This window comes from Eulemur rufifrons, chromosome 2 (genome assembly GCF_041146395.1).
Source record: "Eulemur rufifrons isolate Redbay chromosome 2, OSU_ERuf_1, whole genome shotgun sequence".
NCBI classification, from domain to species: Eukaryota; Metazoa; Chordata; class Mammalia; order Primates; family Lemuridae; genus Eulemur; species Eulemur rufifrons.
In genome coordinates, this window is record NC_090984.1 from 127,796,375 (window position 1) to 127,818,819 (window position 22,445).

General features: G+C 59.0%; 2 long non-coding RNA genes and 1 pseudogene across 3 annotated transcripts; 2 read left to right on the forward strand and 1 right to left on the reverse strand.

Annotated features, from left to right (window-relative positions):
- Positions 1 to 8,997, reverse strand: part of LOC138398992 (programmed cell death protein 1-like) — a 49,070-nt pseudogene extending 40,073 nt beyond the window's left edge.
- Positions 2,848 to 4,854, forward strand: LOC138397213 (uncharacterized). The gene is made up of 3 exons (XR_011235760.1): positions 2,848 to 2,950; positions 3,350 to 3,455; positions 4,743 to 4,854. It is a non-coding gene; the product is annotated as an uncharacterized lncRNA (long non-coding RNA).
- A 3,167-nt stretch (positions 8,998 to 12,164) lies between the features above and the next one.
- Positions 12,165 to 17,969, forward strand: LOC138397199 (uncharacterized). Of its 2 annotated transcripts, none has more exons than XR_011235758.1 (3): positions 12,165 to 12,484; positions 15,999 to 16,282; positions 17,744 to 17,969. It is a non-coding gene; the product is annotated as an uncharacterized lncRNA (long non-coding RNA). The 2 variants fall into 2 exon arrangements; XR_011235757.1 differs by lacking the exon at positions 12,165 to 12,484 and adding an exon at positions 14,639 to 14,667.
- The last annotated feature ends 4,476 nt before the right edge of the window (positions 17,970 to 22,445 follow it).

Consider the following 22,445-nt stretch of genomic DNA (forward strand, 5'->3'; position numbering starts at 1 on the left):
GAACAGCCACGGTCAAAAGTCTGATGAGAGTTTACAATTGGCAAGAAAATATAGGTATTTCTGTGGCATATGACAGTTTAACATAGTAATCATAATGACTGATAGCACATAACACAACACATTAGAATTTTCAGAATCACATAATTTTGGAATACATTTTAATAACACATTTACACAAATATGACCAAGTTAAATATCATTTCTTATTTGGCAATGCTTCCTATACGATTTACCAAATTAGCCTAATAGTTTAATATCTCCACAAGAAGAGATATACATTCTTTGATGCTCTCCTGGGGTCCAACTGGAAAATCCCAAAGTTAATTTTAGGTCAAAAAGATTTTATTTAGGATTTTGATCCCAGGAAAACCTGCCAAAGATGTTAAAAGGTTTGAGGTACTTCACTAAACAGAGTCATGGGTCACTAACAGACTCAGATAACTTTTGTTTCTTTGAAATAAGAAGTCAAAAGTATATGACTCTAAACTCTTATTCAATTAATGTTCAATTGCTGTTTTAGAATTATCTTATTTGGATAATATCTATATATTCAATGAATATTCATCATTTAATTTCACTTAGTAAAACTCTAAGGGTATATTTACTTAAAATATTTGAGAAACCTCCCCAAGGAAACATATTACAAAATATAACCATTATCAAAAATTTATTTACAAACTTTTTTGCTAGCCACATCTACCCAATTTATTCATTCTTAACAATTATGCCTGGAAAATTTCATGAGACATCAGACAAATATAGCCATCATCCCAGGCTAAATTTTCATGCCAAGAAAGCATCATAAAAGTAACAACTTTAAAGTTAAATATATGCATATCTAGCGGAAGACCTAGCCATTCCCATCAAACCAATATTAGACCAGTCTCATCTGCCAAAAGATTACTAAGTCCTGTGCATTTGAAAAGCATCTGGGCTTATTTGCATAATTTATGAATACTCATTTATTTATAAGCCAATTTGGCACTATAGATGATATACAAACAGACCTTTGTAGACAGTCCTGTGTGTTGAAGCTGTCATTTCTCCCCATCCAATTATCTTGATATCCTTGTTTAAAATTGATTGACCATAAATGAAAGGTTTAAGTCTGGACTTCTATTCTGTTCCACTTGTCTGTAGGTCCATCTTTATGTCAGCATCACACTGTCTTTATTGCCATAGCTTTGTAGCAAAATTGGATGTCTGGTTGTGTAAGTTCTTCAATTTTGTTCTTTTTTTCAAAATTGTTTCGGCTGGTATATTGTCTAGATGCTCTGAATTTCCATACACATGTTAGGGTCAGCTTGTCATTTCCACTAAAAAAAGGCGCTGCCAGGGTTCAGTAAGGATCCTGGTTAGTATGTAGATCAGTTTAGGGGAAAACTGCTCCTTAATAATATTTTTTTGCAATCTGTGAATACTGTATATCTTTCCATTTAATAGACTGTCTTCAAATTCTCTTAGCCATGGTTTACAGCTTTCAGGGTATATATTTCCACCGATTCTGTTAAAATTATTCTTTTGGTAATATTGTGAATAGAATAGCTTTCAAATAGAACTTAGATTTTTCATTGCCAGTGTACAGAAATGACTAAGTGTTGTATCATGATATTATGCCCTGCACCTTGTTAAGCTAATTTGTTATTTCAAGTAGTTTTCAAATTTATTTTTCAGGATTTTATTGCCTGAAAATAAACATAGTTTTGCTTTGTGTTCTGTATGCCTTCATTTTTCCTGCTCTGTTGTGCTGGCTGGAACGTTAGTGCAACATCAAAAGTGATGGGAGGGCACATTCTCGCTGTCCCCAGTCCCAGGAGAAGCGTTCAGTCTTCCCTGTGACCACACAGCAAACTGCTATAGCAACCTACATAACCTCACACACCACACACACCACACAGACACACACGCAGGCTCACACAGAGACAGGTGCACACACATCACAGAGTCCTAGGGCCATACCAGGAGGGAAGCAAAGGACAGTGGCTGTGGGGTCCCCAGCCCTTGACAGACTTGAGGCCGAGGGACAGCAGTACCTGGTGAAGTCCTTCCTCCACGTGCACTGCTGCTCTCCAATTGCTTTTTTCTGCTGTTCTGGGTGATAGAGTCGAATGTGCTCAACTTCCTGGATATGATACAGGGCAGGGTCATCTACCGTGTGTACAGCACCCACACGACAGCTCAGCTCTGCCCGCCATGTGGCCCCGTGAGGCCCCTCGAGGCCAGGACAGGGTGCAAGTGCCTTGTGGTCCCTGCTGGCTGCGATCTGTGTAGGCAAGTGGGCACACGGGCGGCCTGGGGCAGGGGCTCTTCTGTGCCTGCCACCCCACGCAGGGCCATGCCTGACGGGCATTGCCAGTGTGGGGGGCAGCACTGGAGGGCAGCTTCGGAAGGCCCCCTCTGTCCGAGGGTCCGGGCAGCCGGTGGGGGGTCCTCACGTCTGGACACTCCGTGCTGTGCACCGGGGATGCGCGGACAGAGGAGTGTGGGTGGGGCTGGCTGCACAGGTGCTGCCACCAGCCTGAGGCCACACCGCTGGGTCCTCGGGTCACACACCCCTGCGGGTGCTCGTGCACTCGGCCTTGCAAAGTGACCCATCCCTAAGGCACTTTGTGTTCTCTCCCCAGGACCTCAGCCTTTCAGACGGGGCAGCCCAAAGAGCAGACTTGACCAACTTCTGCACAGGACCCCGGCGACTCGCCACCGTCACCAGCAGCCCACTCTCCAACAGGACGCCCGCAGACCCCACGCCTTCCAGCCCCACGAATCGTGGCCCGCTGCAGATGCCCTCGCCCTCCCCTCCCCTCCCGGCTCCGGCTGACATCACTCGCATCAAAGCTTCCTTCCCCTCCCCCAGCAGTGCTCCTGGCCCCACTCTTCGGCTCTCTGTGTGGACAGCACAGGCCAGGCCGACCCCCTGGGTTTGGTGGCAGAGCAGACGCAGGCCCGTGAGGTGAGTCTGGACCCTGGAAAGTGCCGCCAGCTCGGTCTCTGCGTCCCGCGGGGGCAGAAGAACCCCAGGGCGTGAGACGTGTTTATCAATAAAGGAGCAATGTTGGTAAAAATGGGCCTGTGCCTATTGCAGCCATGTGCTTCCTTGGACAAGCCAAACTTTTCCTTTTTCTTCCCCTAAACACCAACGAACGTGAGAACAGATGGTTTATAATTTTTTCTAGATAGTGAAGAGGGCCAGCCACAGAAGCCTATTTGCAGCTCAGGGAGCAGATGGAGGTGGCCCTGGGCTGCCCCGGCCCGGCCAGCAGCTCAGCCTGGGCCTGGAGGGTTTCTGCAAAGGTTCTTGGGCCTCACTTGTCTGTCTTGATTAACTCCCGGGCTCTCATTTCTTCCACAGCCCCTCAGAACCTGTGTCATGGCTTGAGCATGTAAACTTGCACTTGTACCATCAAACCCAGATGGTGAGCACGCCCTGGAACCTCCTGGATGCTGTGCTCTGCCTGGTAAGTTCCATGTGAAACATTTAACACCTGACTGCCACACTAAAAAAAAAATTTCCCTGGGGCCATGGTGTTTCATTAAAACTAAATGATCCATTCTAATTTGTTATTTTTTATTGTTTTGTGTGCATGGGTTATATGCAACTCAACCCACATTTTTTGAATTAAATTGTCAGTATTAGTTTCTGGGAATGCGGGGCAGGGCGGGGTCCTCGCGGCAGCGGACACCTCGGGCAGCACTTGTGGGTCCCCATCGCTCACGCAGGGGCGGCCGTAGGGATGCAGGGGTGGACTCAGCCAGCACGTCCCCCCGCGCGTGTCCGGACCAGCGCACCAGGATGGGGGCGGGGTAAGCGCCACCCGCGTGCTCAGAGGGCCCGGCGAGGTCAAAGCCGCGGCGCTGCTGGGCGCCCAGCTTGGCGGGAGGCTGCTCTCTCTCCCCGCACACGGAGTGTCAGGTGCTTGTCTGTGGAACGGACCCTCGCAGTGTCTGCTTCCCTGCAGCAGCGGGTCCAGGGACCACCTCTTCCTTGCTGTGTGAGTCCCAGGGGCCCCTTCTGCTGGGATCCCGCTGGCCCGGCCCTGGCTCCCTGCCGGCGGCATCGGGTTTTGGACCCACCCAGGGCAGCGAGTCTGGCTGGGCCCCCGCCAACTGCCAGGTGGGGTGAGGGCCCGGACTTCCCGGGAGCTCACGCGCCCCCCTCCCCACCCCAGCCTGTCCCCGCACCCCCTGCTCCCGGGGGCCCAGCGTGGGAAGGCTGAGGGGGACCGTCTGGCCCCTGCCCAGCCCACCCGGGAGCTCCCACCCAAGGCACCTCCCACCTCCTCCAGGGAGCCTTCCTGGCCGCCTTAGCTGTTAGAGTCCCGCCAAGAAGGTGAATATTTTGAAATGAGCGCTGGCTGATGCTGGGTGCGGTCATATTTGTGGGGTTTCACAGCCTCCCTCAAGCTTCTCACTGGGATCGCGTAGCGGTGGGAGAGGGCCGTGCCCCACATGGGAGGGCGTGAGCGTGGCCGGCCTTTGAGGCGAGCTTAGAAGTGGGGGTGCCGGCTCCACAGAGGGGTTGCCGTCAGCCGGGGGCTGCCGTGGGCCTCGGGGACAGCACATTCCCCAAGCACCGCCTAGCACCGGTCTAGACTGGAAGAACCTGCGGACTCACGGCCCCGACAGAGGCCGGTCCTGGCCCGGTAGACGGGTGTTGAGGGGCCAGGAGCCGGTCTGGCAACAGTCCCGGGTCCCCCCGTGGTCGGAGGGAGCGAGCGCCGTGAGCAGCTCTCTGTCCCCAGCAGACCTGGCTGAGTGTGAGGAGCGGAGTGTCCCAGCGTCTGTGACGGACCCGCACGTGGGTCCCAGCATCAGCTGCGTGCGGCGGACGGGACGTGCCGTGGGCACCCGGGGAGGCCCCCAGCCCCGGGCTCAGAGGGCTCAGAATCGACCCCGCTGGGAACAGGGCCTTGCGGACGGCGCTGGCTCAGAGCAGTCACACGGAGTAGGTGGGCCCTAATCCAGTGTGACTGGTGTCCCATAGACAGGGGACGTTTGTGCAGAGTCACCCGTGTGAAGACGAAGGCAGAGACTGGGGTGACGCTTCCACAAGACCATGAACGCCAAAGGCTGACGGCAAACCCAGCACCGGGAGAGGCCTGGGCAGCCCGGCCCCCAGAGCCCCGGGAGGACAGACCTGCCGACACCGTGGCCGCGGACACTTCTGCCCACTGACACTGAGAGTCACGTGCCGGTGTTACCAAGCAGGTTCCGGGTGAGGGATGCGTCCGCTTCTGCCCACTGACACTGAGAGTCACGTGCCGGTGTTACCAAGCAGGTTCCGGGTGAGGGATGCCCACCGTCGTGTCAACTTTTCCCTGTGATTGTTTTCAAAACAGTAGATTGAAAACAATAAAAAAGTCTGACTTTAACACTCGTGTGCTGGGCTGTGCTGGGCGGTGTCCGCAAATGATCTGGTTTGACTCTGGAGGCCCTGCCAGGCCGGCGTCATTGTCCCCAGAGCCGGCGAGGAGACAGCACAGAGGTGGCCACAGGTCACCAAGCTGAGGGAGCAGCCGCAGCCTGATCTCAGGGCGGCCGTACTCTGGTTCACCCTCACGCACGAGGACAGGCCCCGGCAAACTCTGGGGTTTGGGACATCCCCGCAAACACCAGTGACAAGCGCACTCGAAGGAGCGGTTGCCCATGGGAAGGACAAAGGAATAAACACAGTGAACAAATTCGGAAGGAAAAAGGCCGTGTCACAGAACAAAGATCCCCGCGGCCAGGGCAGGCCGAGTCTGGGACCGGACGGACAGGGCCCCAGCAACACACGCCGCACCCTGCTGAACTGCTGTGTGCCGACTGGTGCCCGTGGGGAAACCGAGGCATACTGCGTTGGAGCATCCCGCAGGGACAAGCGGCAGCGGGAGAGTCTGGCTGCAGCGCCGGGCACCCGCCGTCCCGGCCAGCAGCCCCAGGGGCACGTTCCCGCCCACGAGGGCAGGCTGGGGGGCAGGTGAGCAGTCTTTACTCCCGGTTACACTTTTGCTACATTAGGAAAATGCCCCCAGCTCATCTAACCTTTGGTGTCACAAAGCCAAGCTCAGTCCCCATGTGGGGCAGGTCCCATGCACAGGAAAACACAAGTGAGGACAGTGGGCAGAACTGTGACACGGAGCCGCAGGGCCCAAGGTGTGGGGCTCTGGCCAGCCCGACCCCCTGTCCCACAGAGGAGGACACCAGCTCGCCCCGTCCCACGGGAGGCTGAGGACCAACTGAGACAGGACAGAGGTCCTGCCTGCCCCAGAGCAAAGAGAAGACCCTTCTCAGGTGAGGATTTGGAGCCCAGAGAGGGCACTTCACCTTCACAAAGCCACACAGCGCTGCCAGGCAAGTGGCTATGCTGGGCTGTCCCGGGTGCTGGCCCCACAGAGCCCTCCTCACCTGTCAGGGACCAAGGCGGGAGGTCCCTCCAGAGCCCCGCTCTGACCCCAACCCCTGACTCCTGACCCCACGTACCTAGGAGCCATCCTGGTCACCAGCCCAGCTGCAGCAAGGCCCACACGACGGGCCAGGGAGCCTGTGGGGTCCACACGTCTGGAGCGCCAGCCTGCGCCTGCCACGCTGCTGCCCCCACCTCCTGGGCTGCTCAGGCAGATGTGGCCGCGTAAAGGAAACTGTCCCAGGTCCCCAGGTCGTGATGGAGGGTGGGCACCCGCCCCTCGCCCCACCCCCTCTTCCTCCGGCTCCCCGTGGGTGGGCGGAGGGCACAGGGCTGGGGGCGGGCTGGGGGCGGGCTGGGGGAGGGGAGGGAGACCAGTGGACAGGGTGACAGACAGGGGCGTGGGCCCGTAGGTGGGCCTCTGGGGGGACCCACCAGCCAGGTGGGCTTAGTGGGGGGTGGGGGGACCCGGCAGTGCCCCCTGCTGGCCAGACGGGTCAGGCGGCAGAGGCAGGCCTCTCCTTGCTGGGTCTCCGGAGGTGGGTCACCAGCAGGCTGGGCTGGGGACGCCCCAGACCCGCAGGTCCCTGACAGCCCCCCAGGCCTCCTGCAGCCGGGGCTGTGGCGTCTGTGGCCCTCCGAGGACCAGGTCCAGCAATGCCACTGCCTGTGCAGGAGGGGCCGGGTGAAATCGCACCTCGACACAGGTCAGCAGCACAGGGCGGACTTACCACAGTCCTCAGCCTGGTTGTGACGTTGTCCTGCAGTGTTGCAAACTGCTGTCACTGGGAGACACGGATGGCGCGTGCGAGGGGAGAGCTGTGCAATTTCCAGCAAGCACATCCACAGCCACCTCACTGCAAACAGCACAACACTGGATCACAGCATAAGCAGCCCTTCCCTGCGGTGCAGACCCAGCCCCAGCCCGGCCGCTGGGAGGAAGGAGGGGCAGGAGGAGAGCAGGGTCCCGCAGCCCCCCTGGGACGGCTGCCACCCCCTCATGGCCGGTGAGGAAAGAGCTGGGCAGGGCGGGAGGCCTCGCGGCCGAGGTGCCCCCACCCCGTGCAGCCCCTTCATTTCCTCCTGGGGGTGGAACACGGGAGAGGGACACCTGAGGCCCCGCTTGTTGAAGGATAGAGAGTGTGTGTTGCAGGTGTGTGTGTAGTGGGGATTCTGTGTGTTGGGGGTTGTGTGTGTTGGGGGTTGTGTATGTGTGTGTGTCGTGGGCTGTGCGTGTGTGTTGTGCAGAAGGATCATCCGGAAACCGCTGCCGCAGCGCAGGCGGAGGACACCAGCGCCGGTGCCCCAGCGACGTCCGCCGAGGCCGCCCTGGGCGAGGGCTTGGTGGCCAGCAGGCAGCAGCCCGGTTCTCAGCTGCTTCTGACATTGAGCAGGAAATGGTTAATTGTGTTTGCAAATGAAAACTTTCTGTTCTGTCCTGGTTTTGAAACATTTCCCAGAAGTCAAAATAGAACGCTTGATTTATCTGCCCAGTTTAAGAACAAAATGTTTAAGAACCGAATGAGATAGTTCCACAATTTATCATACACAAGAATAAAGCTAGACGGGCTGTGTGTTAAGGTGGGGTGTCACAGGTGATTGCTACCCTCCCCGGTATTTTGTAAACTTTCTAGAATGTGGTTACTAGTTTAACTGTGAGTATTTTAAATCTCCCAATGTGTGTGCGTGTTTGTGTGCGTAGGTGTGTGCAGGTGTATGTGTTCATGTGTATTGCGTGTAGTGTGTTTTCATGTGGTATGTGTGCATAGTGTGTACAGTGTGTTTGTATGTTGCGTGTAGCTGTGTATCTGTGCTCATGTGTACAGTGTGTGTTGTGTGTAGTGTGTGTGCTTGTATGTTGTGTGTACCTGTGGTCACATGTACAGTGTGTGTGGTGTGTGTGGCACTTTCCTGCCCTCTCACCCCACCGCATGAGCGTCACTCAGGCTCCTGCTGGTGACCCAGGTGGCCGAGGTGCATCCCCGCCTGAGCTCTGACATGCAGCCGTGCCCTGCGAATGCAGAATGCCCCCCAAAAGGCCGCCGTCCCCACCCGGACATGCAGAAGGGCCCCTGTCCTGTTGCTTCTGGGGAGGCCTCCCCAGCTCCCAGGGCCACCGGCTCGGCTGGATGCAGGGCAAGGGCCCCCGGGTGCAGAGCTGGCTGGACAGAAGCTGCTCCCCAGCTGTGGGCTCTGGGACCCCCCCTGCCTGGGGCAGCCGGTGGCAGCAGCCACACAGCACGCTGGACCGAGAACATGCACCTGCCCATGGTGGGCCACCGGCCTGGGCCCAGGCAAGGTGGCCCCGGTGTTCCTGCAGCTGCACCCCTCTGCTGAGGTTTGCGGAGCAAGGGCTCGGTGCACGCTGAACTGCCATCGTGCCCCTGGCCTCGACCCTCCTTGCTGTGCTGCCTCGCCACACGCAGGCCCAGGGGGACGGGCCCCTGCAGGGACTGGCCAGACACAGCTCGCTGCGGCCCAGTAGGGAGGGCTGACCCGCCTGCCAGCGGCACCCAAACCTGGAGGAGCGGGCGGAGCTCTGGTGGGTGAGGTTCCCTGTCTTCCTCTGGGTCTGCGGTCCCCAGTGCCCGGGCTGTGGACTGGCACTGGGCCATGCCTGTCAGGGACTGAGCCTGGAGCTCCGCTGCCACCCAGCCGCCCTCAGCCCCGTCCGTGGAAAAATTGTCTTCCATGAAACTGGTCTCTGGTGCCAAAAAGGTTGGGGACCACTGCCCTAGGTGACCCAATTTTTATAATAATTTGTGAAGCTGCGCATTCATGGTTTAGGCATTTTTATGTAAATGTTATATATTTCCCACTAATAAAAAGTTTAAAAGGAAAAACCATGGGAACATGTGCAGTGATACATGTTCCATGAAGCTCTCCTCGGCTTTGTGGGCAGTGGCGAGAACGAGCGTGGCCGGGCGCGGGCAGAGCCGCGTGGATCACAGCACAGCCGTGACCCGGACAAGCTCCAGACATTCCGGAAGGGCTGAGCACGGAACACATGTCATGATGCGCTGTGCAGTCAGAAAAGCAGGCTATAGCGTGATGTGTTTAGCATGATCTCTACTTGTGAAGACAGATGCGACTCTTCACGTGTTCTGTGCTTGGAGACACACGGATGTTGGCACGCGGGCTGCATGTCGCATGACTGCAGACATGGGTGTGGGATCAGGGGAGGTTTCACTGGACTGTTTTCCTTGCTGCTTCCCGTTCTCTGAGACAAACCGGTTGCCATGGGGACCATGCTGTTGTCAAGGCGCCTCGTCACTGCTGGTCATAACCCCTGTTCAGAGACCAACGCCAGTGGCCTCACTTCCAAGGATAAGGGCTCCCTGGCCGCCTCGTCCTTTCCTGATGACATCAGAGGCAGAGACTCTTTCACTGACGTCACCGAAGGCAGAGAGAAGGAAGATGGCAGCCAGAGCCCTGTGGGCCACGAGTCCCGCCCGCCAGCCAGCGCCCACGGCCCGTCTGTGTCAGCGAGGGCTCCATCACCATCCCCTTCTCAGTCCTGGACGTAATTCGCAAGGGTCCCAGCCACATCACCCACGGCCCCCAAAACAATGGCTTGGTCACCTACAGCTATTACGGGAAGGGACGGCTGAGGTCCAGGCTCGGCAAGTCCAGCCATGGCAGCCGCAGAGAGGCAGACCTCCGCTCTGGCCGCGCCTGCCGAAGGCCACGTGCTGACCCCTACGAAGACGTGTGGATCTGGGTTTCCACGACCCTCTGTGTCCTCTGGCTGCTGTGCATGTGCAGACTGAATCCCGGCATCTTCCCCCGGCAGGTGTGACACCTCCAGCTGTGCCTGCCCTCTGCCCCCCAGCAGGTGCTGCTGAGCCAAGCCACCTCTGAGCGCCCCCACCCCGCCAGCAAGCCCGGGCCCCAGCCCCCTCCTCCCACCTCTTGCCTTATGGTGGCTTTGTGGGTGTCTGTTGTGATTGTCCTTTGAGCTGCACCTGTGTGTTCCGAGAGCTTTTCTGTGTGTGTAACCCCAATAAAACAAAACAGACCCAAGTGTGTAGCTCTCCATCCAAGGGGACTGCGGCCACCGCCTGAGCTGGGAGGAGCGTCATGGGCCCATCCTCCCCGTCTCTGGTGCATCTTCTCTCAGTCCTTGCAGGGAGCCCACCCCCCCCCCGCCCCAGCACTGCTTCCCCCCCAAGAGAGCTTCCCCTTGGGGAGTTCTGAATTCCTGGTCACGTGTAAGTCCTGGGACGGGACAGGACGCTCTGGCTGGCAGGTGCAAGTTAACATCCTTTCTGTGTTGACCCATGGGGTTATCCGGGACAGGCCACCTGCCCCGCTCTGGGAATGATTAACGTCCCGAGCCGAGATGTGGTTGGTAAGCCTTTCCCTGCTCCCTCCAGCTTTCGGGGAAGGAGCCACAGGAGGGCCCAGAGACGTCTGGGTTTCAGAAATGCCACACAGTGCAGAGGACACATTTATAAGAGCCCAGTTTCCATCTCCAAGGAGCAGGGAGCTGTGGGGAAACATACTGTCTCAGCCAGGCAGGGACCTGACCGGAGCCACAGCTGTGGCCTGCCACCCTGTCCCTTCTCTCCCGGGGCAGGGCCGGCCCCAAGGCTCAGACCCTGGGTCCGAGATGTGGGTGACCTTGAGGTCTGCTGAGGGACTTGGGAAGCCTCGCTCTGCAGAGGGAAACCTTCATCCTTTGTCGAGAGCAGAGAAGATTCTCCCTGTTGCGCTGGCCTGAACCGCACAGGTGTGTGTGCTGAGTCGTAGCGGGGAGGGGGTGGCTCAGACGGAGACGCCGTGCCAGCTCAACGGGGCCGGCCCTGCTTACGGGGGCACCGAGGGAGACACCGGGTTGCATCCCTCACCGGGCGTGCACTGGGCAGACGGGCTGGAGAGGGTCCCCAGGAAGGAGCCTACGTCCCCGCCCTCTCACCAGCCAGTGCAGTGTGGCAGCAGCTGCCCTCATCCTGGGGTAGGTTCGGGAATCTGCCCTGAGCCACGGACCCAGCGGGATGCGGCTGGGCAGACAGCAGCGCGCCATCTGCACCGGGCCAGGCGCTGGGGTGGGGGCCTGGCGTGCGCTGGGCCTGGGAGGAGCTCCTGGTGCCCGCAGGGGCCACAGCACCCACCTCCTCCGCCTTCTGCGGCCCGCCAGGCCACAGGGCCACCTGAAGCCTTAAACACGGAGGAGGGACAGGCCCCGCCTCCCGCTTCCCAGCGCTGCCTGGGCTTTCCCAGGTGGGCCCGGCGCCCCCAGCTGCACGCCCGGCTCTGGGACCCTCTGCCCGCGGCCCGGGGCGGAGCAGCCTTGGCAGGAGCTCCCGAGACCCCGCACCCCTTCCAGGCGGCCGTGGGGCCCAGCGCACCCCCAGCCCTGGGAGGGTAAGGCCGCGGGCTGAAGGCTCCGCTCCCGGGGACCCCTCAGGGCTTCCCCCCAAGTTTCGCGCGAGGCCCGACCTCCTGGGCCCTCCTCCCGCCCCGTCCTCCACCTGACCGCCCATCCCCCACCTGCCCCTTCACACGCCAGACCCCCGCCTCCCCGGCAGCCCCTTCCCCGCCCCGCCCTCGCCCGCCGTCGGGCTGCGCCCCCGTGTGGCCGCGGGGGGACGAGCGCAGCCGCGGCGAGGGGCTGGGGAGGGGGCGGGGCTGGGGAGGGGACGGGGCCGGGGGGACACGGGAGGGGAGTGGGGGCGGGGACGGGGCACCCCGCGGTTTCGGGCGGGCTGCCGGCTTCTCCGCCCAATGGGCGACTCGGCTGAAGCCTGACACTCCCCGCGAGCAGCATCGTGAGGGTCGTTGTAATGAGTCGCTGAACGTCGCTGGCCGAAACAGATCATGCAGCGCGTGCTCGTGGTCCGCGGGGACAGCGCTAACACGCACTGGCTATTCGGGTCGTCCTTGTGGGGAAACTGAGGCACAGAAACCAGTGAAACGGCCAAAGCAGGCCTGGGACTCAAAGCCTGGACAGCACAAACCAGAGCTGGGCCTGAGCCCTCACCCAGCCCTCGCCTGATCCTCGTCCGGTCTGAATGTCAGGTTAGACCCACCTAAATGTGATGCAGCAATAACTACTGTTGACGACTGAACGGACAGACACTTGGAATGTCAAAGCCTCAGGTAAAAGTAAAGGCAGACACGTTTTTTAAACGCAATTACTATTAGATTAGCCAACATTGAGGGGACTCAAAGTGGTGAGCAAGTTCCTGATTTTAGGTAAATTTCCTAGTGACGGGGGATCAGCCTGCTCAGGGTCAGCCAAGTCCACCCAGAGCTTGAGACAGAGCCCGGGCTTTGGGTGCCTTGGACGCGTCTGGCGAGAACTTCGATCATAGCTTCTGTCACTGCTGGGGACAAGAGCCAGTGCAGCCCTAAATGACCACGTGTGTGCCCGTTGCAGGGCTGGAGTCAGGGCCAGGTTGGTACCCCTGGACCCTGGGGATGGGATCCGTGCTGGCCCTGCGGTCATTCAGGTGGGGAGGCAGGCACTGGCCTGGGACAGCGCCCCCCACCTCCCGGGAGCGTGCAGCCCACCCTGGTTGGTAGGGGCTGCTCCATCTGCAGCGTTCGCTGAGGGGGGCAGAGGCCAAAGAAGTCCTTGCGGGGAGCGGGGTGGGCAGAGCTTTGGCCTGCTCCCTGCCACAGGCGGGCTGGAGGTCCCTTGCCTAAGAGAACTGAGGGTCACACCCCCTGGGCCAGAGGCCTGGCTGCAGCGGAGGTGCAGGGATTTCCTTCCCCGGGCTGCTTGGGGCCTGGAGACTCTGCACCTGTGTGCAGGAGACCAAGAGGGGCTGGGACTCGGGCGCCCCCAGCCTGCTTCCTTGGTCTTGGAGGAGTGTCTCCATCTGTCATGGCAACTGTCCCTGTTTGCCTGGGACCTTTGGTGCTACACTGGGGGCTTTCCCCTGTTCCCCCAAGTTCTGCAACACGCTTAGAAGCAGCTACTGACCGCCTACGCTTGACTACAGATGTAACTGTTGGTGACAAGTTTAGTATTTTGCCACTATTTGCCAGTCCTGTGGGCAATGAGCACCCAGGACCTCGGGAAGCAGAGTGTGAATGCCCTCCAGGTCGGAGCAGAGAACCTATTCCAGACACCGAGAGGTGATTCAGAGAGCCTGTGTCTGGGGTCCTGCCCCAGGCCCAGCCGTGTGTGTGTCCAGGTGCAGTCAGGGAGCGCAGCGAGGGTTGTGGATGTGGGGTTGGCACAGGACTTCCGCCCACAGGGTGGGGCAACTGCAGCCTTTACAGCAGGCTGGGGTTGCTGGGGTCACCAATGCTACCCAGGCCTGACCCTGCCTAGCGTCCGAGATCAGCCAAGACCGGGCGCGTTCAGGGTGCTACGGCCGTGGACAAGGAAGAAAAGGTGGTGCAGTGCTGGGGAGAGTGAGGGCACCCTGGGGCCCACATCTGAGAGCAAAAGGACATCACCGCTCCTCTGCCCGAGGTGGCCTTGGTGGGGGCAAGTGGAAAATGACTTTTTCACACCCAGTTCTAACCCAAGCTGATTTCCAGACCCAGAGCCCACCCAGGGAAGGGGGACCAGGGTCCCGCAGCAGTTCCTGCAAGGACAGCGTGAGGTGACTGGCAGACCCCGCCCCTGGCTCACCTGCGGACACCCGTGGGCCCTGGGCGAGTCTCTCTGCAGGAGAGCGGCGGGAGGGGGCTGCTCTGCTGTGGGGGCTCCTCTCACGGGTAGTTTTTAAAATAGCAAATGGGCTGTGAACATGGGCACCCACGCCGCCTCTCCACGCCTGGAGGACCTGCCACCCCTTCTCAAGGCCCTGGCAGCCCCCTGGTGGGGGTGACACATTCTTCATAATGTGTCAGGCTCTTGACAGCCTGGTCTCTGGTCCCCGAAGTAAAAGGCGTTTGGAAATCAGATGCCTTCCCCCGATTGTCTGACCCTGTCATCCTGGACACTTATGGCAGACCGTGTCCTGCAGTCCCAGGAGTCCCCATCATGTGCTCTGTGACATTGGAAGGATGACTCGCCTGTTCACCTCTGGCGTCACATTTCTGCTCCTTTCCTTTGCAGCCTCGGTGACATAGGGGCGAAGGTCAGGGTATGGCAGGACCCTCCCTCAGCCTCCCCAGAGCCCGCCTGGGTGCTGATGCCTCAGCCCGGTGCGCAGAGGCCACCCTGGCCGGCTGCACTGCGGGTCCCTTCCACTCCCGAAGCGCAGGGGGGCGTCCTCCACACTGTGATGGGGGTCCTGGCAGACGGGAGACAGGGCTGGACAGAGCACCTGGGCCCGCCCCCGCCCGGGCGCAGGGGACCAGGCTGGACACAGCAGGCACAGGTGGATCCTTCAGGCTGGGGGCTGAGGCGGGACCAGCTGCGGGGCAGAGTCCTGGGTGCTGGGTGGTGCCGGCAGCCCAGTCCCACACGGTCCCAGAACCATCCCGAGTGGGCCGTTCCTCAGCTGAGGCGCTCGGGTGTCTCCAGGCCTTGCCGTGGCAGGAAGCAGGTGCCGCTTCCCGGCTCCCCTGCTCTGCCAGCCTGCGGGTCTGAGCCTCGGACGGCACCTGGGAAGAGGGCTGCTTCCAGGACCCGGAACGCCGCTGCTCGAGGCTGCAAGCCGCCGCTGGGCTCTCCCCGGCCAGGGGCCAGTGGCCCCGTCAGCTCGGCTGGCCCTCTCCGCACACCGCCCCGGATCTGACCCCTTCTCCTCCACCCACCGGGATCGCCCAGGGCCACGGGATCCCGCAGGGCCGCCAGAGCCTCCTTATTTCTGCTACTGTCTACTTAGCGTTTGCAGGGGAGCTTGGTCCACACAAGACGCAATCCTAGCCTGCCCTGGAGAAGTTGTGTTTATTTTCCGCCAGGGAGCTGCGCTGGAAGCGGCTGCTCAGGAAATACGCAGAAGCCCCTCTGATCCAGACCCTGGCTCCCCACAGAGGCCCCCGCCCGCCTGCGACTGACCCGGTGCGGGAGCCGGAGCCTGTCAGCTTCAGTTTGCGTTTCCTCAGTGACCACTGAGTCGAACAGCTGTTCCTGAGCTGATCGGCCATTTGTATACTTTCCTTTTGCAGTCTCTTTTGTATTTCAAGTGACAAATCTTCCTTTCACATGATGCCACAAATTTTATGTATTTTGACTGATATTTGAACTATTTGCTAATTTTTCTTGTGATTTCTTCTTTGAAGAGGGGCATCCGGGCTGACTGGCTTCCTGGTCAGGCACGGAGCTAAGAAGAAACAAAGAATCAAGAGTCAGAAAAAGAATCCCCACCGCACGGCTGCCTCGTGGCCAGGCTGCCGCCACGGGCAGGTCTCTCTCCTGCTCCCACTGCGTGTGGGGTCACACACACTCGCCCGTGCTTGGGAGCAGAGATAACAGGTCCCACAAATGCCTCCGTGTCCCCAAAATGCAGGTGATTCAACAGCCGCATCTGGTCGCTGATGGCATTTCATTACGCTGCCGTCTGAGGCCACCTCACGGCGATTCATGTGTCATTAAATAGCTCATGTTCAGCTTTGTTTAGTGACCAGGAATTTTGACAAAATACCTGTAACTAAAGAGGGCAGATGGAGGAGGAAGCTCTAGATAGAATGTCATTCTAAAAAAGAAATTTGACTTTAAGATCATAAGAAAAATGGTGTCTAATCTTTATTCTTTGGTATTTATTAGGCTGATATTTATTGAGCATCTGGCGTGATGGCGAAAGATCCACCCGGAAGGATTAGCAGTAACGAGCCAACACTCACCAGGCAGACAGAGGAGAACACGTGATGCACAGCACTGCGGACATTCCTAGAAGACCCTGCCTGAGCGTGGAGACGATTAACCCCCCCAGGGGAGGGCCCCACCTAACATATCGCAAAGGATCCAACTGTTTCCAAGAAGCCCAGCTGCATCCCAGAGCAAACTGAGGGGTCTTCGTAGCCTCATAAGAACACTTGGCACCCAACAAGGTAAAATCCACACGGTCTGGCATCCAACGAAATGTCCTGTTTGTCAGTGCAGCTGAATCCTGATTGGTCAGTGTGGCTCAATCTGGTCAGTGCGGCTGAGTCCTGATTGGTCAATGTGGCCGACGCTGATTGGTCAGTGCGGTTGAGTGTTGATTGGTCACTGCGGCTGAGTCCTGATTTGTCAGTGCAGCTGAATCCTGATTGCTCAGTGTGGCTGAATCTGGACAGTGCTGCTGAATACTCATCGGTGAGGGTGGCTGAATCTGCTTGGTCAAGGAGGCTGAGTCCTGATTGGTCAACGTGGCTGAGTCCTGATAGGTCAGTGTAGCTGAATCTTATCGGTCAGGGCGGCGGAGTCCTGATTGGTCAACGCAGCTGAGTCTGATTGCTCAGTGTGGCTGAGTCCTGATTGGTCAAAGCGGCAGTCTGACTGGTCCATTAGGCTGAGCCTGATTGGTCAGTGCGGCAGAATCCTGTTTGGTCAATATGGCGGAAGCTGATTGGTCAAGGCGTCTGTGTCTTGATTGGTCGGTGCAGCTGCATCTGATTGGTCAGTGCGGATGAGTCCTGATTTGTCAGTGCAGCTGTATCCTGACTGGTCATTGTGGCTGAAACTGGTCAGTGCCCCTGAGTCCTGATTGGTCAGAGTAGCCGAATCTGATTGGTCAGGGCGGCGGAGTCCTGATTGTTCAATGTGGCTGGGGCCTGATTGGGCAGTGTGGTTGAATGTGATTGTTCATGGCAGCTGAGTCCTGATTGGTCAACGCGGCTGAGTCTGATTGGTGAGTGTGGCTGAGTCGTGGTTGGTCCACGCGGCTGAGTCTGATTAGTCAGTGTATCTGAGTCCTGATTGGTCCACGTGGCTGAGTGTGATTGGTCAATTTGGCTGAAATTCATTGGTCAATTTGGCTGAGACTGATTGGTCAGTGCGGCTGAATCAGATTGGTCAGTGCGGCTGCTTCCTGATTTGTCAGTGCAGCTGAATCCTGATTGGTGAGTGTGGCTGACTCCGGTCAGTACTGCTGAGTCCTGATTGGTCAGTGTGGCTGAATCTGATTGGTCAGGGCGGCTGAATCCTGATTGGTCAATGCGGCTGAGTCCTGATTGGTCAGTGTGGCTGAATCCCACCGGTGAGGGGGGCTGTGTCCTGATTGGTCAGTGTGGCTGAATCTGATTAGTCAGGACGGGGGGAGTCCTGTTTGGCCAAGGTGGCTGAGTCCTGACTGGTCAACGTGGCTCAGTCCTGATTGGTCAGTGTGGCTGAATCTGATTGGTCAGGGCGGCTGAGTCTAGATTGGTCAACGTGGCTGAGTAGATTGGTCAACGGCGGTGGGGGCGGGGCGGGGGCGCACACGGGAGGGGAGTGCGGGCGGGGACGGGGCATCCCGCGGTTTCGGGCGGGCTACCGGCTTCTCCGCCCAATGGGCGACTCGGCTGAAGCCTGACACTCCCCGCGAGCAGCATCGTGACGGTCGTTGTAATGAGTCGCTGAACGTCGCTGGCCGAAACAGATCATGCAGCGCGTGCTCATGGTCCGCGGGGACAGCGCCAACACGCACTGGCTATTCCGGTCGTCCTTGTGGGCAAACTGAGGCACAGAAACCAGTGAAAAGGCCAAAGCAGGCCTGGGACTCAAAGCCTGGACAGCATAAACCAAAGCTGGGCCTGAGCCCTCACCCAGCCCTCGCCGGACCCTCGTCCAGTCTGAATGTCAGGTTAGACCCCCCTAAATGTGACGCAGCAATAACTACTGTTGACGACCAAACGGACAGACACTTGGAATGTCAGAGTCTCAGGTAAGAGTAAAGGCAGACACGTTTTTTAAACGCAATTACTATTAGTTTAGCCAACATTGAGGGGACTCAAAGTGGTGAGCAAGCTCCTGATTTTAGGTAAATTTCCTAGTGACGGGGGATCAGCCTGCTCAGGGTCAGCCAAGTCCACCCAGAGCTTGAGACAGAGCCCGGGCTTTGGGTGCCTTGGACGCGTCTGGCGAGAACTTCGATCACAGGTTCTGTCACTGCTGGGGACAAGAGCCAGTGCAGCCCTAAATGACCACGTGTGTGCCCGTTGCAGGGCTGGAGTCAGGGCCAGGTTGGTACCCCTGGACCCTGGGGATGGGATCCGTGCTGGCCCTGCGGTCATTCAGGGGGTGAAGCAGGCACTGGCCTGGGACAGTGCCTCCCACCTCCCGGGAGCGTGCAGCCGACCCTGGTTGGTAGGGGCTGCTCCATGTGCAGCGTTCGCTGAGGGGCACAGAGGCCAAATAAGTCCTTGCAGGGAGCGGGGTGGGCAGAGCTTTGGCCTGCTCCCTGCCACAGGCGGGCTGGAGGTCCGTTGCCTAAGAGAACTGAGGGTCACACTCCCTGGGCCAGAGGCCTGGCTGCAGCGGAGGTGCAGGGATTTCCTTCCCCGGGCTGCTTGGGGCCTGGAGACTCTGCACCTCTGTGCAGGAGACCAAGAGGGGCTGGGACTCGGGTGCCCCCAGCCTGCTTCCTGGGTCTTGGAGGAGTGTCTCCATCTGTCATGGCAACTGTCCCCGTTTGCCTGGGACCTTTGGTGCTAAACTGGGGGCTTTCCCCTGTTCCCCCAAGTTCTGCAACACGCTTAGAAGCAGCTGCTGACCGCCTAAACTTGACTACAGATGTAACTGTTGATGACAATTCTAGTATTTTGCCACTATTTGCCAGTCCTATGGGCAATGAGCACCCGGGACCTCGGGAAGCAGAGTGTGAATGCCCTGCAGGTCGGAGCAAAGAAGCTATTCCAGACACCGAGAGGTGATTCAGAGAGCCTGTGCCTGGGGTCCTGCCCCAGGCCCAGCCGTGTGTGTGTCCAGGTGCAGTCAGGGAGCGCAGCGAGGGTTGTGGATGTGGGGTTGGCACAGGACTTCCGCCCACAGGGTGGGGCAACTGCAGCCTTTACAGCAGGCTGGGGTTGCTGGGGTCACCAATGCTACCCAGGCCTGACCCTGCCTAGCGTCCGAGATCAGCCAAGACCGGGCGCGTTCAGGGTGCTACGGCCGTGGACAAGGAAGAAAAGGTGGTGCAGTGCTGGGGAGAGTGAGGGCACCCTGGGGCCCACATCTGAGAGCAAAAGGACATCACCGCTCCTCTGCCCGAGGTGGCCTTGGTGGGGGCAAGTGGAAAATGACTTTTTCACACCCAGTTCTAACCCAAGCTGATTTCCAGACCCAGAGCCCACCCAGGGAAGGGGGACCAGGGTCCCGCAGCAGTTCCTGCAAGGACAGCGTGAGGTGACTGGCAGACCCCGCCCCTGGCTCACCTGCGGACACCCGTGGGCCCTGGGCGAGTCTCTCTGCAGGAGAGCGGCGGGAGGGGGCTGCTCTGCTGTGGGGGCTCCTCTCACGGGTAGTTTTTAAAATAGCAAGTGGGCCGTGAACATGGGCACCCACGCTGCCTCCCCACGCCTGAAGGACCTGCCACCCCTTCTCAAGGCCCTGGCAGCCTCCTGGTGGGGGTGACACATTCTTCATAATGTGTCAGGCTCTTGACAGCCTGGTCTCTGGTCCCCGAAGTAAAAGGCGTTTGGAAATCAGATGCCTTCCCCCGATTGTCTGACCCTGTCATCCTGGACACTTATGGCAGACCGTGTCCTGCAGTCCCAGGAGTCCCCATCATGTGCTCTGTGACATTGGAAGGATGACTCGCCTGTTCACCTCTGGCGTCACATTTCTGCTCCTTTCCTTTGCAGCCTCGGTGACATAGGGGCGAAGGTCAGGGTATGGCAGGACCCTCCCTCAGCCTCCCCAGAGCCCGCCTGGGTGCTGATGCCTCAGCCCGGTGCGCAGAGGCCACCCTGGCCGGCTGCACTGCGGGTCCCTTCCACTCCCAGGGCGCAGGGGGGCGCCCTCCACACTGTGATGGGGGTCCTGGCAGGCGGGAGCCAGGGCTGGACAGAGCACCTGGCCCTGCCCCCACTGGGGCAGAATCCTCCTGAGGAAGCGGGCCTGGTGTGGCCCTGCCTGTGTCCGGGACTTGGACAGCTCCAGTGCCAGGGGCTTCTCCCAGCCTTGTGCTGACCACACAGCAGCTTCCGGTGCCTGTCATCTCCCCCCTGGGCCGTAGAGGAGGAGGACGCAGCAGGGACCCGCACCCAGGTCTGAGCAGCCTGTGGGGGATCTCCTGGGTCACCTGGGGAGTTTCTCACCAGGTATGTGCAAACTCCTCTTTACAAACAGGCACCCGAGGAGGGGAACCTCTCCCTGGCCCTTGAAGGTAACAGCGCAGCAAACCTGCAGCTCAGCTGGGAGGCCGCTTTCTGGTCTGGAGGCGTCGGGCACAGGCGGAATCCGGGGGCTCGTGGGACAGCCGTGTGTGACCGGCCGGCAGTGGCTGCTGAGAGGCTGTGGTCTCCTCTGCCCTCCTTGCAGTGCGGGTAATGTCTGCCCGATGGCGGGCAGTGGGGTGGCGCAGGATGAATGCTCCGGCCTGGTCATGAGGTGGCAGATGGCGCCAGGCTGGGGGCAGAGGGCGTTGCCGCTGGGGCCTCAGCTGCTGGACCACCAGGTCCCTGCCCTGGAGCTGTCCCCTGTGGCCGAGTGACCAGGGGCGAGCAGGGCCCTCCTTGGCTTCTGACTCAGTCTCCCTGTCTGCTTGGCGTGGGGGCAGCGGTGGCCGGACGGTGCTCCGCTCTCACGCTCTGCACACAGTGGCTGTGGTGTCGCTTCCCGGATGGCCAAAGCCAGAGCGTCCCGGGACGAGGCGGGTACGGCTCAGCTGGCCTTGCCCGTGGCCCCGAGTGGGTGGGGACACACCATGAAGCCCTGACTCCCCCTGGGCTCTGGGGAGGTCGTGTTCTCGTGACCGTGGGAAGGGCTGAGGCGCCCGGGCAGAGCTGCCGCCCCTGCCTTGACCCGCGACTGCCGAGTCTGTGTCAGCCCGTGGGGGGGACCAGGCGGAGCCTCCACCCAGGTGGGTGTCTGCGCGCGTGGGCGAGCCGGTCCCGCCTCTGGGAATCTGCGATTTGGTCTGAAAACGCAGGGTCGCTGGATGGGGACAGGGCGTCGTTCTTGGTCAGCCTCGTTGTTTTGTGCAGATCCAGCTTTCCAGCTGGTTAATTTTTCTTTTGCTTGAAGAATTTCTTTTAATTTTTTTTTTTTTTTTTGGTAATGAGAATCTGGTGGTGGTAATTTCTTTCATTTTTTGGTCTGAAAAAGTTATTTTATTTTCTGTTTTGATGGTATATCAGATATACCATCTGTTTGCTCCTGCCCTCTGGCATCCCGCCCTGCGTGAGAGGACGCGGCTGCCAGTGAGTGAGGCCTTCCCGTGCCCAGACCTGTGGCCCCGAGGGTGAGTGCGACCTTCTGGTCCCAGCCCCAGGGGCACCGCCTACCTGTCCGCAGCCGCCTGCTGGGGGGCGGCCGGTCCTCAGAGACCCGGGAGGGGCTCCGTGTGGACATCTGGAAACAGGGAACCCACAGTTTCCACCACATTGAGGTCCCCCACGCCCAGGACGTGGTGGCCACGGGTGTGACGTCCACACAGTGGCCTCTCCACCCTAATGGAGTAGCAGCCTCTGAGCTGGACGTGGGTCTGGCTCAGCCTCTGTGAGGGAGGTCGCTGTCCTCTCTGTGTCACTGGCAGGGTGTTCAGGTGGTTGTTCATAAACGTGGTTTCCTTACAGCAATTCCGTCCTTCCAGGGAACATGGCATCACAGCGCAAAGTCCTTTGTGTCCTGCCTTCCGAGTCTCCAGAGCCATTGCTGTGTGAGGTCTGCGGCTTCACGGTAAGTCCTCCCGTGTGTTTCACCGTGTGTTTTGCAGCAGCCACACGCTCCCAGGTCAGCACTGTTAACCCCAAATCAGGAAATACACCTTCCTCCCTGACAGACCCATCCACCAGGCCCGCTTCTCCGCCTTCCCCAACTGGGAGAAAAATGTGTCTTTCCCTCCGGTTCCAGTTTTCTTTTCCCGGAACCGTTTCTGAGACTGTCCCTCAGTTTCCCAGCCTTGGCAGATCTAAAGAGCAGAGATGACTCCAAGGCGGGTGTGGGCAGCGCTTCCTCCTGAGCAGACGCAGACCCCACATTCCTGGCAGGAACACCCACTGTTCATGCCCTGCTCTCTCAGCGCAGCCCCCCAGGGGGAGCGCAGATCCCCCCTCACTGAGGGTCCCAACCTGACAAAGGCAAACAGCG